General features: G+C 39.3%; 1 protein-coding gene and 1 pseudogene across 2 annotated transcripts in view; one reads left to right on the forward strand and one right to left on the reverse strand.

Moving 5' to 3' along the window:
* BMPR1A (bone morphogenetic protein receptor type 1A) overlaps positions 1-18,861 on the forward strand; it is a 181,707-nt gene that overhangs the window by 59,664 nt on the left and 103,182 nt on the right. The window lies entirely within an intron of this gene.
* LOC116480795 (putative RNA polymerase II subunit B1 CTD phosphatase RPAP2) overlaps positions 16,239-18,861 on the reverse strand; it is a 40,561-nt pseudogene continuing 37,938 nt past the window's right edge.

An 18,861-nucleotide genomic window follows, 5' to 3' on the forward strand; every position in this document is an offset into this window, starting at 1 on the left:
AAGGACTTTTGTGTTATGTCCAGTTTTTGGCGATGATGAATAGAGCTGCTCTATACATTCATGTATAGATTTCTTGCTTGCACATAGGTTACATTTCACCAGCTAAGTACCTAGGAATGGGATTACCAGCATATTCCTACAGAGCTGTATGCCTTTTAGTTCTCCAGGGAATAGGAAAGACAAAATACATGCTTATTCTATCCTTTTACTGAGAAGTTTTTAAAAACAGACTGTTTCTTAGAGCATTTTCAGGTTCACAGCAAAATTGAAGAAATACGAAGAGTTCCCATATCTCCCCGATCCACATGTACATAGCCTGCCCCACTGTCAACATCCCCCACTAGAGTGGCACGTTGTTTCCAGTTGGTGAACCTATGTTGACATGTCCTTATTACCCAAAGTCTGTAGGCTTCATTAGGGTTCACTCTTGGTGTTGTACATTATATGGGTTATATTATATATTAAATGCAGAGTGATGTCTATTCACCATTATGGTATCAGAGAGAATAGTTTCACTGCCCTATAAATCCTCTGTGCTTTCTGCTTATGTATTGCTCCTTCCTCTCAACCCCTGGCACTGATCTTTTTACTGTCTTCATAGTTTTGCTGTTTCCAGAAATGTCATATAGTTGGAATTGTAACAATTTTAAAAATAATGAATTTGGTTCCCTATCTTCTCTGAAGATGATTTTCTTTCCTTTTTGTTTTTTGAATTGTTATGAACTCATTTGTTGGGGTTCAGTCCATTGTAATTCTTACACCTGTTAAAGCTCAAATTGTTCGTTTTTGGCCAAGGGGAGCCTCTTCTGATAGGCTTCTGAGTCCTTCTAAAGTGACTCATAGTCTGTGATTAGTCCCCTCACTACCTTATAAAATGAGACATTCCGGGAACATCTTTTACAATTTCTGCCTCACACCTGGAATATCTCCAAGAAGCCTTGGGTTTTTTTCAGTGGGAAATGGTATTTCAAAACCACCGCCAGGATTGTTGGTGTGTTCTAATGCTCATTGCCACTGAGTTAGTCTTCGTTTCTAATTCTAAGTGGATAGTGCTGGGAGGTACTACCCTCGGAATCCTGGTTTTCAAGGACATAGGTGTGGTAGAATATTTGATAATTACTCATTTATTTTGTCACATGTTATGTCTCTGACAGTTACAAAACAACAATAATATATCCACCATGGATTGAAACCAGTTAAAACCATTCTTTGCATGAGCTCTCCATTTCCCCCCATTCCCTGTGCAGTTGTCTTCCGTATATCAACAGGGCATGTCGCCATTAGAGCACACACCCATTATGCGCCCTTGTATTCTGTTCCTCTTCATCTCTGTGTAGTCGACAGGTAACTATTTAGTGCTCACCTCTATTCCTATGTCAGTATCCCTATATCTACATGGGTTCTCTCAAACTCATTTTCTAGTAGATATCTCTAGAAGGGCTTAATGGGAACAATATTCCCTGAGTTTTTGTATGTTGATAATATGTGTAATGTTTATACTTGAATGTTCTACTGGCCATAAAATTCTTGGCTTTCATTTTCCTTCCTTGAGTATTTTATTTTCTGGTATAGTATGTTGCTTTTGAAAAGTTTGTTGTTAATATAGTTTTTTTCCCTTATAAATTACTTGATGTTTTTGCCTAGATGCTCAAATTTATTTTTTCCTTAAAAATCCTGCAATTTTACTATATCTTGGTGTTGATTATTTTGGCTCAGTATTTTCCAGTATGCAATGTGTGCCTTAAGTATGTAGTTTCTAATTTTTTTCTGGTGTCCTCGCATGTCGTCCAGGCTGGCCTCTAATTCCTGGGCTCAAGTGATCCTCTCGCCTCAGCTTCCCCAGTGCTGAGAGTACGGGCTGCATTAGCTCTTTTTTCTTAATTTTCGCAAGAATTTCTTGGATTACAGTTTTTAGTGTTGCTTGTTCCCCTGCTTTTGCTTTCTCCAGGGATTCCTGTTATACAAGAAATAGGAACAATTTTTGTTGCTTTCTTTAGAATCCTATTATTTCATCATTTCTTTTTGGGTTTTTAGAATTATCTCCTTCTCACTTTCAATTTCTCAAAGGCATCTGTAATATTCATTCTTGTGTTCCTTGAGTTTTATTCTTCATTTCTCAAATAAATTTTTAAATTTGTAATTACTTACCGAGTCATGTTCTCACATTTCTGAGTTTCTTCTGTTCTAATGTTGTTTTTCATGCTTTATATAATTTTCTTAATGTTTTTAGCTCATTTTGAAATACTAATAGTAGGTTCTAATTTTAATCTCCTTTGTGTTTCTGGCCTTCTAGCATGATGCATTTGTCTGTAAGGCGGATGATGTTGTTTTGTTCCCGATTCCTTCTCTGTTTTTTTTTTTTTTTTTTTTGAGACGGAGTCTTACTCTGTCACCCAGGCTGGAGCGCAGTGGTGCGATCTCACCTCTCTACAACCTCTGCCTCCTGGGTTCAGGCAATTCTTCTGCCTCAGCCTCCCGAGTAGCTGGGACTATAGGCACGCGCCACCATGCCCGGCTAATTTTTGTATTTTTAGTAGAGACAGGGTTTCACCATATTTAGTAGAGACAGGGTTTCACTGGTCTCGAACTCCTGACCTTGTGATCCGCCAACTTGGCCTCCCAAAGTACTGGGATTATAGGCGTGAGCTACCATGCCTGGCCCCTTCCCCATTTTCTTATAATAACTTCTATGAGATTTGGATCTGAAAACTTTGCCATGAGTCAGTTTTATTGGAAGTTCATTTTCCTGAATGTTTGGAAGAAGGCCTAGTGACTCAGGGATAGCATTTCTAATTTCACAGAGTTATTTTTCCGTTATGAAACACAGATTGCCTTTGAGGTCTCCTGTTTCTATTACTGCCCCTCACTTTTATGTGGGCTTCCTCTTTCCTTTGTTTCTGGAGAACCTTTTCCTGTTCAATGTTGTTTTAATTTTCAGCAGTTTTTTTTCTGTGTGAGTGAGGCTCTTTCCTAGCAGGGAGGCGTGGCTGGTCATTTTCAAGTTCATCAGGGCTTGACTGCTGTGTCCACTTCAACCCTTATGCTATAGGCCCTTCGCACCATCTGCATCTTCAAATGTGCCCACTGTTCGTTCCAATGAAGACTTGTTTGTTAATTTGGCTTGTAGAGGGACATGGAAGTCTTTACCTCTCTCAAAGCTGGAGATTTGCAGGCATTGGTTTTATCTGTAACTGGAGATGAGAGTTCAGGCTAAACACTGGTTTAAAAATCTGTATATGAAATAGCGATACCCTGGAATCTAGGACTGAGATCCTGTGCCTCACACCCGCCCACACGGCCAAGTGCCTGCCTGTGGCAGTGACTTCTTAGTGCTTGTCCACATCTAGGTCTTCTTTACTCCCAGGCTGATGGGAACATTTAATTCCTTTGCTCCTTGATGTTAGGTGGGATCAGGTGACTGATGCTGGCCAGTGGACTTTGAGGGAGATTGTATTACTTCTGAGCTGGCATAGTGAAAAGCCCGTGAAGATGCTCTGCTCTCTTTCTTGCCTAGGATATCCCTGGTCATAGGATTCATTTGATGCAGGAACAAAGTGGTCAGCCTGGCTCTTTGAATAACTAGAAATAGCCCATGCATACCCGTGTTGGACATATTACACGAGGCAGAAATGAATTTCTGTTGTGCTAAAGCCATTGAAATGTTGGGGTTGTTACCACAACATCACTTAGACCTGTGCTGTCTAACATGGCAGCCACTAGGCTACATGTGGCCATTGAACACTTGAAATGTTGCTAGTCCTAATTAAGATGTGCTGTAACTTTAAAATAATACTATATTTGGAAAAAAGTGTAAAATATCTTAATAATTTTTATATTAATTACATATTAACATCTTGTATTCATTGGATTAAATAAGATGTATTGAAATTATTTTCAGCTTTCTCTTTAGTTTTTTTCATGAAGCTGCTTAGAAAATTTAAAATTATACACGTGGTCACATTTGTGGCATTATCCACAGCACTGACCCCTACCTTAGTAATTCAGTACCCCTCCCTCATTTTGACAAAGGATGGGCAGTTGATTGTTTATAGAGAAACTGAATCAGTGAAACTCCAGATTTGAAGAGAGTACAGAAGAGGAGTACACTACAGATGGGGATTAAGCGAAAGTCGACCTACTGGATCAGGAGATACACCTCCTTGTCTTTAATTTCTGTCCATGTCCTTTTTCCACTTGTTTGCAGAGCACTGACAATTGGAGTTATACACTTCACCTAGGAGTCTGAAGGACTCTTTTCCAAGAAATTGAATGGCTTCAGGGAAGAGCCCACTATTTAAGGCTCTCCGTATCTGCACAAGCAGGAGTTACCCTGCAGTGAAGCCTGCTAGTTCACAAGCCTCACCTACATGCAGAGAGGGTCCAGTTGAGGTTTATGGGAACAGCACCGAAGATAACACCAGACACAGGTGGAAAATTCTAACAGGAATTAACTCGTTAAGGGAAAGAGAATAATAATATGAGTCTATTTGCATATTATCAATGATCTGTTTGCATATTAAATAATTCAGATAATGAAAGTACAAGTGAAAAAATGAGTCTTTGCGATAAAGGTCTTCTCCAGCCATCCCCATTTCTACAATAACTTTTTTCCAATCTTTAAAATCAAGGTAAAATATACATACCCCAAATTTATCATTTTAACCATTTTTAAGTATATAGTTCAGTGGTATTAAATACATTCATAATGTTGTGCAACCATCACCACCATCCGTCTCCCATATTCTTTTTATCTTGTAAAGCTGAAACTATACTCATAAAACAACAACTCTCCTTTCTTCCCTTCCCCCATTCTTGGCAACCACGATTCTACTAATCTCTCTGTGATCTTGACTACTTTAAGTACGTCATATAAGTGGCATCATTACCACGATTCTACTAATCTCTCTATGATCTTGACTACTCTAAGTACGTCATATAAGTGGCATCATTTAGTATTTTTCTTTTTGGTGGCTGGCTTATTTCACTTAGCATAATGTCTTCAAGGTTTATGTTGTGGCATGTCTCAGAATTTCCCCCCTTAAGGCTGAACAATACTCCATTGTATGCATATACCACATTTTGCTTATCCATTCATCCATGGATACTTGGGTTACTTTCACATTTTAGCTGTAGTGAATAATGCTGCCGTTAATGTGGATTTGCAAATAAAAGTACCATAAACAAATGCCAACAAATTGGATAACCTAGATGAAATGGACAGATTCCTAGAAATACAAAACCTACTAAGACTAAATAATGAAGAAATAGAATATCCGAATAGACCTGTAACTAGTGAGGAGATTGAATGAGTAATCAAAAATCTCCTGACAGAAAAGAAAAACCCTGGACCTGATGGCTTCACTGGCGAATTCTACCAAACATTTAAGGAAAAACTAATACCATTCTTCAAGTTTTCAAAAAAAAAAAAAAAAACACTGGAGAAAGAAAACCCTTTCCAACTCATTCTATGAGGCCAACATCACACTGACACCAAAGTTAGACAAAGATACTACAAGGAAACTACAGATAATACTTCTTAGGAACATTGATGCCAAAATCTTCAACAAAATACTAGCAGAGTTTCCTCTAATATTTTAAGAAGTTTGCTGAAGTGTGAATAGTTCTTTGGTTAATATTTTTTTGAGACGGAGTCTCACCGTGTCACCCAGGCTGGAGTGTAATGGCATGATCTCGGCTCACTGCAACCTCTGCTTCCTGGGTGCAAACGATTCTCCTGCCTCAGCCTCCCGAGTAGCTAGGATTATAGGCGCCTGCCACCATGCCTGGCTAATTTTTGTACTTTTAGTAGAGACAGGGTTTCACCATGTTGGCCAGGCTGGTCTCAAACTTCTGACCTCCTGATCTGCCCTCCTCAGCCTCCAAAAGTTCAGGGATTACAGGTGTGAGCCACCATGTCCGACCAGCTAATAATTTTAGGGAGCAGATGAAGAGGTCTTCAGATTGCTTTTAGCTCAGGTTTTTTTTGTTTTAAAATTTATTAAGTGGAAAGAAACATGTTAACTGAAGATTGAAGTTTGCTGAAGTATGAATAGTTCTTTGGTTAATAATTTTAGGGAGCAGATGAAGAAGAGGCTTTCAGATTGCTTTTGTCTCAGGATTTTTTGCTTTAAAATTTATAAAGTGGTTGGAAAGAAACATGGTAACTGAGGATTGGTGCTAGTTTTTCTTGACAGGTCATTTCCTATAGGGAGGGCAGTAGTATAAGCAAAACAACAAAATATTCAAAATTCTCAAATAAGTACTATTTATTATTGAAAAACTCAGATAAATGTAGATGTTATTTTTTCTCTCTATTGAGCAGCAGTTACATATGCTAGAATCATAGTTTGAATGATTCAGACTGTGTACCTGTGATCTGACATACCTGAATTGGAGTTCCATCTCTGCCACCCACTTTATTTTACTCCATAGAGAAATTACTCAAGCCCCTTAAGACAGACACTGAAATAGGATACAGTTTCCAAGAAGGCAAGATTTTTTGGATTTTTTTTTTGTTGTTGTTCATTGCGGTATGCCGAGGTTTAGGTTAGTTCCTGGGACACAGAGCTAGCAGTCAGTAAATACGTTGAATGAACACGAAGAATTCCTGCCTCCGAATTGTTTTGGGGATGAAATGCAGTAATGCATGTAAAGCATTGGGCATGCAAGTGAAGCCAGCCACGTATTACACAGTACTCAGCTCTTACCTCCGTATCTTACATTCTTATTTCCGTGACTGTATCCTCACACATGAAGAAATGGCTACTTATTTATTATTGTTATTATTACTATTATTATTGCTACTTATTTTTTAAAGCCACTTGCATCTCTGGAGATCTCTGTATGTGTATTAAAAATACCATGTTTTGTAACAATTGGCCTTAGAAAACTTTTCAATTATACAGAATTTGAGATCTTTACAACTTGAATTTTCTTGTTTTTCTTTTTTTTTTTTTTCTTTCTTTTTGAGTCTTGCTCTGTCTCCCAGGCTGGAGTGCAGTGGCGCGATCTCAGGTCACTGCAGTCTCTGCCTCCTGGGCTCAAGCGATTCTCCTGCCTCAGCCTCCTGAGTACAGGCACGTGCCACCACGCCCAGCTAATTTTTGTATTTTTAGTAGAGATGGGGTTTCATCATTTTGGCCAGGATGGTCTCGATCTCCTGACCTAGTGATCCGCCCACCTCGGCCTCCCCAAGTGCTAGGATTACAGACGTGAGCCACCGCGCCTGGCCACAACTTGAATTTTCATAGCAAACTAGTTTTTATTGTCAAATCAGAAATTTATGCTTGAAGCCTAGTGCTTCTTTTGCCTATGCATCTCATCTAAAAGTAATGGCACTTATCACGTCAGCCTCATGGATTGTGGTAGTGGTTGTTATCCTTGAAATTACCGGTAGGGTAACAGTCTCTAGGCATACCATGGGTTCTTCAGTTGTGAGTGGCATAGCTTATGTACATGTTAACTGTGAAGAATAAACGATTTTTCCAACTTCCTGCAGTACTCTCATTTATGTCTGTACTGTGAATTGTCCAGAGGAGAATTTGTGGTCAGTTGATGATTAGGCTGATGGTTTCTGCTGGCTCTGGCAAAAGGTGAATCCAGTTGCTTTCTAGCACTTTTCCTACTAACCCTGCTTCTCACCCTGTACCTAATACCACATTTTTAGTTTAGTTTTGTTTGAGACAGGGTCTAACTTTCTGACACCCAAACTGGAGTGCAGTGGTGTGATCATAGCTCGTCTGCAGCCTCCACCTCCCAGGCTCAAGTGGTCCTCTCACCTCAGCCTCCTGAGTAGCTGGGAGTACAGGATTACGCCCCCATGCCTGGCTAACTTTTTAAAAATTTTTGGATAGCGATGGGGTTTTGCCACGTTGCCATGGCTGGTCTAAACTACTGGGTTTAAGCAATCCTCTTGCCTTGGCCTCCCAAAGTGTAGGGATTACAGGCGTGAGCCACTGCACCCAGAATCACCTTTTTAGTTTGGAAGATGACATCTTTTTTTTTTTTCTTAGAGAAGCTTGAGGGTACCAAATTAAGTTCTGTCAGTTTCTTCTGTCTCCACCTGAAAGATCACTGTATGACTTCTTTTCTTCCTCCTCGGCTGTTTCACACGAAGTTTTTCCCTTTTTCTAAGGCTCAGTCCTTATTGTCTGAGACCTCCCTCTCATTATCCATCTCTCCATCCTTGACTGTTTCTAGTTCGATTATAACACTGATCAAATCTCCTTCAAGTTCAAAACAAACCAGCAAAACCTTCCCTTGATACTGCCATTACCTCACAGCTATGTACCGTGCTCCTTGCCCTCCCCCCGGACTTCTCGGGATGCTAGTTGATGCCTGTGTAGCGCCTGTCACTGTTTCATATACTCCTTACTGGCCACTGCCTGGTTGGCATCTACCACTTCTCTGGAATCAGCAATCCCAATAGCAGATTTAACTGCTGGTTCCATGGTTTTTGTTACTTGTCCTTTTTTGCAGTGTTTTATTTTTTTTATTTTTATTTTTTATTTTTGAGACGGAGTCTCGCTCTGTCGCCCAGGCTGGAGTGCAGTGGCGCAATCTCAGCTCACTGCAAGCTCCGCCTCCCGGGTTCACGCCATTCTTCTGCCTCAGCCTCTCCTAGTAGCTGGGACTACAGGCGCCCGCCACCACGCCTGGCTAATTTTTTTTGTATTTTTAGTAGAGACGGGGTTTCACTGTGGTCTCGATCTCCTGACCTCATGATCCACCCGCCTCGGCCTCCCAAAGTGCTGGGATTACAAGCGTGAGCCACCGCGCCCGGCCTGCAGTGTTTTAAATAATAATCTTTTCACTTATTTTTTTTAAAGAAGGTCATTTAAAAAAATCATTCTGCAGTAGAAAATTTGGAAAATATGGAAAAGTATAAAGAAGACAATTGTCAACTGTAATACCAGCAGTACCTATTGTTAAGCTCTAGGGCATGTCATTTCCATCGCTCACTTTTTAAATGCATTAAACAGAGAATGATCACACGGTTATTTTGTGATCTGATTTTTTCTATCTTAATATATTGTGAGTATATTTCCAAGTACTTATTCTCGTGTGGCATAACGTTTGTAGTTACACAAAGTGGCGGTGTTGAGACTGCCCTGGTTCAAATCTTGGCTTCAGTTACTGCTGCAGTGTGACCTGAAGAAAGTTACTCCTCTGGGTTTTAGTTTCCTTATCTTGAAAATAGTTATAACATTCTTACTAACTTCTAGGGTTGCTGTAAGTATTAAGTGAGCCAACACATAGAAATAATTCTTGGCACTTAATAAACATTAGCTGTTGTTAACAATATTGTCTGACTGTACTGTAATTTACATTATTTTTGTTTTTGCTTGTTCTGCTGTCATTAAGCGTGTCGTAAGACCATACGTGTCACTAAATCTGGGTGCACAACATGATTTTTTTAAAATACGGATTTTTATTAGTAGGATTGCTGGGCTAGTGGGTACATCATGCACATTGCTAAGTTGCTCTCTAGAGAGGCTGCATTTATACCTCCCAAGGCTGTACAGGAGACCATTAACTTCATTACATTTTTCCAAAAAACTTTATGCTATTGCCCACATTTTGTGCTGCTCCCTTGCTAAAAGTGAATAACAATATGATCATGTTGTTACCTCTCTGTTGCCAAAGTGTTGACTTGATGATAAGGGGTTCACTGTGACATCATCATTACCCACAGATGTTTCTTTTTTCTCCTTCCTCCCCCTCTCTTCTCCTCCCTCCCTCCTTTTGTTTCTTGAGACGGGTTCTTGGCTCTGTGCAGGCTGGAGTGCAGTGACACAATCATGGCTCACTGCAGTCTGGACCTCCCGGGCTCAAGTGGTCCTCTCACTTCAGCCTCTTGAGTAGCTGGGACAGCAGGCAAGCACCACCACACCCAGCTAATTTTTGTATTTTTTGTAGAGAGGGGTTTTACCATGTTCCTAGGCTGGTCTCGAACTGCATGTTCCCAGGCTGGTCTCGAACTCCTGGGCTCAAGCGATCCACCCACCTCGGCCTCCCAAAGTGCTGGGATTACAGACCTGAGCCAGCATGCCTGGCTTCACAGATATTTCTTGATCTACATTTTATTCATTATTTAGGTCCAACTTTAGCATGTGTCATGTATTTATATATAGGTTCTAAATCTTTCTGTTTGAAAAATGTTCATTTTTCTATCCAAAATGAATTCAATTTTCCTTTTTATTCTAGTCCCAGTCTGTGTATGAGTAAAACCCCAAGGACCCTGTATCCTGATTTTACTATTTTTTGTTAATGGTTTGAAACAGCTTTATTAAGATATAATTCACATACCATACAATTATTTAAAGGGCACACACTTCAATGGTTTTTAGTATACTCACAGATCTGTACAACCATTATCACAGCCATGGGCAATTGGTTCAGGATTTGGGAAGAAAATGTATGGCATTAGGATTAAAAATACAGTGTTTAGAGTCTGGCTGATCTGGGTTTAAATCCCAAATCTACCATATATTAACTGTGTGACTTTGAGAAGGTTACTTAATCACTATGAGCTTCAGTTTTCTTTTTTTTCCCGTTTTTATTTATTTATTATTTTTTTTTTAAGGTAGAGTCTTGCTCTGTCACCCAGGCTGGAGTGCAGTGGCGCGATCTTGGCTCACTGCAACCTGTGCCTCCTGGGTTCAAGTGATTCTTTGCCTCAGCCTCCCAAGTAGCTGGGATTACAGGCCACCATGCCTGGCTAATTTTTGTATTTTTAGTAGAGATGGAGTTTCACCATGTTGGCCAGGCTGGTCTCGAACTCCTGGCTTTGGGTGATATGCCCGCCTCAGCCTCCCAGAGTGCTGAGATTATAGGTGCGAGCCACTGTGCCCGGCCTGAGCTTCAGTTTTCTTACCTATAATATGGGATTACCAGTGGTATCTGCCTCATAGGCTTATTTTAAGGATTAAGCAAGATAATAAATGTATAGAATTTAGCACAGTAACTGGCACATAGTAAATGTTTGATAAATGGAACTCGGTAAATATTGTTGGCATAATTTTGTTCTTAAATCAACCAGCAAGTGTTTGATGCTATTATTAGGCAGTGTTATTAAATAATGGAAGGTGTTTCTACCAGTGATTCAGAGTGTTTTCTGTATCCAGCAAGCTTTTAATACAGCTGCTTGTATTATTCTCCTGTATAAACTTCTAATTACTCTCTGAAAATACAGTTGGTTTCCTATTGATAGAGAACAATAATAGTAGCTTACACTTAGTGCTTACTGTCTGCCTGGCACTGTTCTAAGTGCCATACCTATATTAACTCGTTTGATCCTCATTTTACAGATTGGGTATGGAGGAGGTTAAACAACTTGCTCAAAGGATTACAACAGGTAAGTGGTGGAGCCAGGATTCTAACCCTGGTATTCAGTCTGGCTACAGAGCCCATGCTCTTTCTTATCTTTGTGTTCTTCTCTTTACTTCCTAAAGAATGGTAGATGCATTTCAAACATGCTGATATCTTGGCTGCTGAGGATTCTGTATGGAAAAGCACTATGAGGTCTTTAATGCTTGGTTGGAAGGAGAACTAAAATGAGCAGTTGTGTGTGCTGTGGGCATGGGCCTTAGGGCAGCTGTATATTTATCATCCGGGTCAGACCATACATTGATGATCCTGCTTCACCACCATAGAATCCAGACCCCCCGTGGGGCCATGACCAGCCACAAAGTACCCTCCCTGACCCTGTGGAATGCCTGTTTGAACTTGCACTACTCCCTCCTTGCATAGTATCAAATCCTGCGGATCCTTGGAAGGCCACCTTAAATTACTTCCCACCTGTGAAGCAGTAAACTTTAGTGCTCTTTGGTTAGTCATCATGTGTGGTGGTATGACATTTGCAGTGTCATCTGTTACCATTATTTAAATTTGAATATCTTTATGTCTTGGCTCCTCATGTTGATTACATGTTTCTTGCAGACAGGGAACTATGTCTTAAATGTTTTAAAATTTGCTTTAATGGCCCCTGGAAATATTACCAGGGTGTGTGTGTGTGTGTGCGCGCGCACGTGTGTGTGTGTGTGTTTCTTTCAGTCTCACATGTCTGTTGATAATAGAATATCTCTGAAATTCAAACATACCTAGCCTCACAAACTTAGTCCCAAAGGTACATGCTGTGTTTTTGCAAGAAGGTGGGTAGTCCCTAGTCGGCTGTTGGATTATGTGCATTGTGTTGGGGTAGTAGTTGCTCCTAATTGCCTGTCTGCAGCTCCGCAGAACCTGTTGTTGCTTCCTTTTGAAACCTTCCTTGATTGCCCTAGTTGCTGCTTATCCTGCATCCAGGCCCCTCCCTTAGGCATGTGACTCACGGATTTAAAAGACAGTGCTGTATGGTAATTAACTACCTGCCTCTCATCACATAGAGATGAGAACTTAAATGTAGGCTTCCCATCTAAAACTTTCTTCCCTGTGTGTTTATCCACCCACGGACATGTAGCAGCGCTGTCCCACACCTGGCCTTTTGGAGGAAATATTGCTAGACTTATTTCTCCTGTTTGAAATCACTAGTTGGCATATTCGTGTACAAGTGATGGATTTTACATGGCTGCTCTTAATTGAAAATAATTTTATTTTCTGTAACTTCTAGAATTTTGTTAGTTTATTGATGCACACATCTTGGGTGGGTGACAACTGGGTTTTTTGTGAAGATGATTTTAAGTTTTTAGTAAATAACAATTAAGTATTACATGACAGTTTAATTGGACTAAATTCTGACATAACCCGTACATCCTTAAGGTGACAGATGGTTATCATTTTCTGTGAAATGTAATTAGTTTTTCAGGAAACTTTGTCCACATAAAGGAATTGATTCCACCCTTACTACCTGCTTAGCAATCCTGAAAAATATTGTAAATATAATCTTAGAGTATGCATCATTAGGAAATAAATCTATTTTGAGAAATAAATTTTAACATACACTATTAATAGGACATTTAGAAATGTAATTTTCTAAATATATTAGAAATAATAGAACATTTAGAAATGACATTCTTTTTTTTTTTTTTTTTTTTTTGTTTGTTTGTTTTAAGACAGGGACTCACTCTGTTTCCTAGGCTGGAGTGCAGTGGTACGATCATAGCTCACTGCAGCCTCAACCTCCTGGGCTCAAGCGATCCTCCCACCTCAGCCTCTGAAAGTGCTAGGATTACGGGGTTAGCCACCAGGACCCAGCCAAGAAATCCCATTCTAATATATTAGTATGGTTTTATCTATTTTAGCAGTGTAAAATAAAATCTTTGTGAGTTATATATAGTATAATTGAATTGCCAAAATAAATGTCCTTGCCCTCAAATTGCTTATGATATTGTTTCTGAAGCACAGACATAATCTTTTGACCTTTTAAGCAAAAATTAATTTTTCATTCAACTTTTTTTTTTTTTTTGAGATAGGGTCTTGCCCTGTTGCCCAGGCTAGAGTACAGTAATGCAATCATGGTTTGCTGCAGCCTCAACTTCCCAGGCTCAAGTGGTCCTCCCACCTCAGCCTCCCTAGTAATTGGGACTGCAGGCACGTGCCACCATACTTGGCTAAATTTAACTTTTTTTTGTGGAAATAATGGTCTTGCTCTGTTGCCCAGACTGGTCTTGAACTCATGGGCTGAAGTTGAAGTGATCCTCCTGCTTCAGTCACCCAAAGTGCTGGGATTACAGGTGTGAGCCATCGTGCCTGGCCTTTCATTCAACTTGTAATTCACAATTTCCAGAAAAAAAGTTTTAAAATTACTGATGGAGGAAAGATATTTGGGACTTGCTTGTAAATATGTTAATATTTGATCTTAATAAGCTCTGTCATACTAACACTGTTTATTAAGCTTTGTGGTAAAATTACTACCCATAACTAAAGAATAAAATACATATTTTCTGCAAATTGTTAAAAATTTATAAATTGATGGAAAAGTTGAATGAATAGTGAACACCCTTGTGTCTTTCACTAACTCAGCGGCTCACTTGCTAACGTTTGCTTCATTTGCTTTCTCTTTCTCTGTTTATAAAGACATATATACTTTTTTTATTCCCCTGAGCCATTTGAAAGTAAGCTGCAAACATCTTGACATTTAACTTCTAAACATTTTAGCATGTGTATCCTAAGAACAAGGTTGTCTTCCTGAAGAGTTACATTATCATACTTAAGAGATACAGTATTAATACAATATTATCGAACATGTGATCCCTATTTAAATTTCATTTATTTTCTCCCCCAGAACAGTTCTTTATAGATGTTTTAATTTTTGATCCAGAAACCAAGGGAAAAAATATATCTATATCTATAGAGAGCTAAATATATCTATATTTGATCCAGAAACCAATTAAGGAAATACACACACACACACACACACACACACACACACACACACACACACCCCCTTTTGGCTGTCATATTTCTTTAGTTTCTTTTACTTTAGGATAAGCCACTACCCCACCTCCATCTACCACCCGGCAGTGGTCTTTTATGAAATCTCATCATATTTTTCCTTTTCTTATATAAGCAGTCCCACAATTTGCTGATTATATTTCATGCCTAGATTAAAATAAAAATATTTTGGAATGAATATACTATATAGATGGCATTAATTTTCCATTATATTACATTAGGAGGAGAAGTAATTTTTTTTTACATGTTGTTTTTTCCGCTGTATAATAGTTTAGTATTTGCTTTAATATACTTCTATTAAAGATTTGTGATATTGTGTCTTTAAATTTCAAAATAGAATTTTGTAATTTACTCTTAATTTTGTTAGTATGTTATATTCCAAAATTATAGAAAGTGCTGTAATAGACATTTGTGTATATTACATAAAGTAATAGACATTTATGTAATGTGGGGCATAGATTTAAATTTTTTTAAATTGTTAAAATATTAACATCTAACCATGTCTGCTCTAGATAGGTTTAATCTTACAAGGATCTATCTGCTTATCTATCTATAATGTATATATCCATTTTAAATAATAATAACAATACATGAATAAATCTGGTCCAAACTTCTATCTTGAGAAATATAACAGCAACTTTGAACTCCTTCATCCCTCAAGACAGTTTACTCCTCTCTTCCCAGAGGTAACCATCCTCCTAAATTTGATGTCATTCCCTTAGTTTTTTCTTAAGTTTTACCACATTTGTGTTGTCCCTTTAACATACTTTTTTTTTTTTAAGCTTTTCCTGTTTTTGAGCTTTATACGTATGGAATTATTCTGTGTGTATTCTTCTTGGGCTTGATTTTTTAATTTACATTACAATTTTGAGATGTCATTTATGTTGACATTCTTAGCCGAGGTTCATTAATTTTCACTATTTGATATAATATTCCAAATTACTGGAATATGGAATATTTTATGAACATACCACAATCTGTTTTACTGCTGCTTGACACCTGGGTTTCACTTAGTTTTTGGTATGGAAAAAAATACTGCTTCAAATATTCTTTTGCATGGCTCATGGTAGCTAAGTACAAAAGGTTCTCTGGGTTATATACATAGACCTGGGATTGTTGAGTCTTGGGTGTATACACTGTCAGCTTTACTAGGTATGGCAGAATGTCTTCTTTTACACAGTTGTGGAATAAGCCAAATGAGTTTAAGAGGAGCAAGTTTGTGAGAGGATGGACAAGCGAGATAGTGAGTTAGTGAGTTACATTTCATGTGTTTTGAGTTTTAGCCTATTTAGTTAGAAATGTTAAGTAGGCATTTGAGATGTGTTTACTTTTTTAGCTCCACCCATCTTTGTTTTTTCCTAGGTTGACTCATTCAGGTAACTCATCTCTCCCTTCTCCTTAAAGTGGCCTTTAAAGAAAAAAATTGCAGGCCGGGCACAGTGGCTCACACCTATAATCCCAGAACTTTGGGAGGCCGAGGAGGGCGGATCACAAGGTCAGGAGTTCGAGACCAGCTTGGCCAATATGGTGAAACCCCATTTCTACTAAAAATACAAAAATTAGCTGGGTGTGGTGACATGTGCCTGTAATCCCAGCCACTTGGGAGGCTGAGGCAGGAGAATCACTGAACCTAGGGAGGCGGAGGTTGCAGTGAGCCGAAATCGTGCCACTGCACTCTAGCCTGGGTGACAGAGTGAGACTCTGTCTCAAGGAAAAAATTGCAGTATCATGGTACAACAATTACTTGATCATAATAGAAGATGTGTTCATTTTTTACATCTTCAGTCTCAGGCCATCCGTCATATGCAGCCTTTTTATTTTTATAGACCTTGAACCACAGAACTACATTAAGCTAGTTTGCTGTTTTCCAGGGATGACATGAAGGAGAAGTGGGTAGAGGGTGATGCTGTTATTAGCAAGTGTGCATTCCAGGTAGCGGTTCGCAAAGGGGAGAAAACATAGCAGAAAGACAGGGGTGCAAGCTGAAACAAATAAGCCAGTAAGTAAAAAGCCACAACACTCTTTTGTGATTATTTAGATCTGAAACAAATAGCAGCATGTATTAATAGTCCCTGATGGTTTCACTGTATCATAGCGTAACTCTGGTATTCATAATGTCAATTCTGAATTTCTTTATGTGTTGAGAGAGTGTAATCATGCCCATTTTAGCAGAGCTGGTGAACTCTTAGCAATCTAGAATCACTCTCTGATAATTCCTGAATTAACAGTAGAAATTTAACTGTTTTATGTGGTGAAATTTTTCTAGGAAGCTTGTTCCATGGGCCATTTACCTATTAGCTAATAAAACAAATGGTCTATTGATAATTTCTCAAAAGCTCTGTAGAAAAAAATACATATACAATATATTTCTCTACTGGCCGAATTGGATTTACTTGGAAAAGGAAAGAGGGTGTTATCAAAAAATTTAAATGTCTTGTTAGGTTCGTAAGTTGTAGAGCAAGATTGAGAATGTGGAAGTGTTTTTATGCTTCATTGTTGGGAAGGATAAATTGCAAAATAACATAGAGCTGGATGATTATCTGGGGTTCATTCTGTTGCAGGTGCCACAGATTGGCACTCCCCTCGGAATTGCCACCCCTTCACGGAGCCAGAGCAGGAGGGATACGGAGGGAAAGGGCCCTTTCCCAACTTCAGACTGAGCACCCAGAAGTCGACCTGGGACTGCTGTTTTGTTTCTAGGAAACTAGAAACCTTGGCAGAATTGAAATTTCGTAGGTGATTTTTTCTTCTTTGCTCTACAAAAAATAAACTTGTATGTACACACATATGTATATACACTCACACCTACATAAAAGAAAGATAGTTTCAAAGAAATGATGTATCTTGTATAGTCCTTGAACAGTTATTTTACTATTCAAAGTAGGTTCTTTAAAACTTTAAATTTGAAATAACTATAGGTTTACAGGAAATTGCAAAAAATAGTAAGGAGAGGTCCCTTGTGCCTTTCACCTTTCCCTTAATGGTTACTTCTTACTACCCACAGCAGAGCATTAAACTAGAAATTGCCATTGGTACATTTTGTGTGTTTAGTGCTCTGCTGTTTAAACATATATGTAGTTGATTTGTGAACCACTGTGGCATCAAGACAGAAATGCTACCACCACCAAGATCTCCCTTGTGCTGCACACACCTGCCCCATGGCAGCCAGTAATCTGCTTTTCATCTCTATGATGTTGACATTTCAAGGATATTAATAGATGGAATCACATAGTATGTGACCTTTTAAAATTAGCTTATTTTCACTTGGCACAATTCCTTGAGATCTATCCAAGTTGTGTGAATCAACAGTTCTTTCCTTTTTATTGCTGAATAGGGTTCCATGGTTTGTTTATCCATTCACCTTTTGAAAGATAATCTCTTTCCCTAGTTTTTGGCTTTTAACAGTAAAGCAGCTATGAACATTCATGTTCAGTTTTTTGTGTGGACATAAATTTTTATTTCTTTGGGAGAGGTGCTGTTAAAGAAAAAAAATTATTCAGTGACACTTGTTAAAGCATGGGAAGGAAGACATTATTCAGGATCATCCCTGTAAGTGTAGGGAGCACTACAATAGTGTCTTACAATGGGTGGGGAGAGAGCGTGGCCTCAGTGCTGGATGTAGCATGGGCAAGTGGGAATTTGTAGCCAAGGAGCTGGTTGAGGGCCAGTGGATGGAAAATTCTCAAGAGGAAACGTCAGGTGTAAGGGGTTTCTGCCTAAACTGACCGTAACAGGATTCTTTCTTGCTGAAGACAGGCCAAGGTGATCAGACATCAGCTGGAGGGTGGCAGAAGAAGAAGAGGGTAATCAGATACCTTGACGGGAGGTTTGCTAATGTGGCTTAGCAGGGTTCTTTGCTAAAACAGGAATTTACAAGGAAGTACACAGATAGGCCTGGGATAAAAGTTCAGGAGCCTGGCTCATTTGGCCAAGCAAAGAATCTTTGCCAGAGCCCAGGGGTGTGCAGTTGGTGGCTTACCTGTAAGTAGCTGTGCCATTTTACATGCTCACTGACAATGTATGAGAGATCCAGTTTCTTCACATTCGTGTCCACATTTGATATTGTCACTTTTTTTTTTATTTTAGCTGTGCCAGTAGGTGTGCAGCATAGTTTGGTTTGCATTTCCCTGATGTCTAGTAATGTTGACCATTTCTTTTCTTTTTTTTTTTTTTTTTTTGAGACGGAGTCTCGTTCTGTCGCCCAGGCTGGGGTGCAGTGGCGCGACCTCGGCCCACTGCAAGCTCCGCCTCCTGGGTTCACGCCATTCTCCTGCCTCAGCCTCCCGAGCAGCTGGGACTACAGGCGCCTGCCACCGTGCCCGGCTAATTTTCTGTATTTTTAGTAGAGACGGGGTTTCACCATGTTAGCCAGGATGGTCTCGATTTCCTGACCTTGTGATCCGCCTGTCTCGGCCTCCCAAAGTGCTGGGATTACAGGCGTGAGCCACCGCGCCCGGCCGACCATATCTT

Source organism: Hylobates moloch, unplaced genomic scaffold, assembly GCF_009828535.3.
Source record: "Hylobates moloch isolate HMO894 unplaced genomic scaffold, HMol_V3 SCAFFOLD_3, whole genome shotgun sequence".
Taxonomy (NCBI): Eukaryota; Metazoa; Chordata; class Mammalia; order Primates; family Hylobatidae; genus Hylobates; species Hylobates moloch.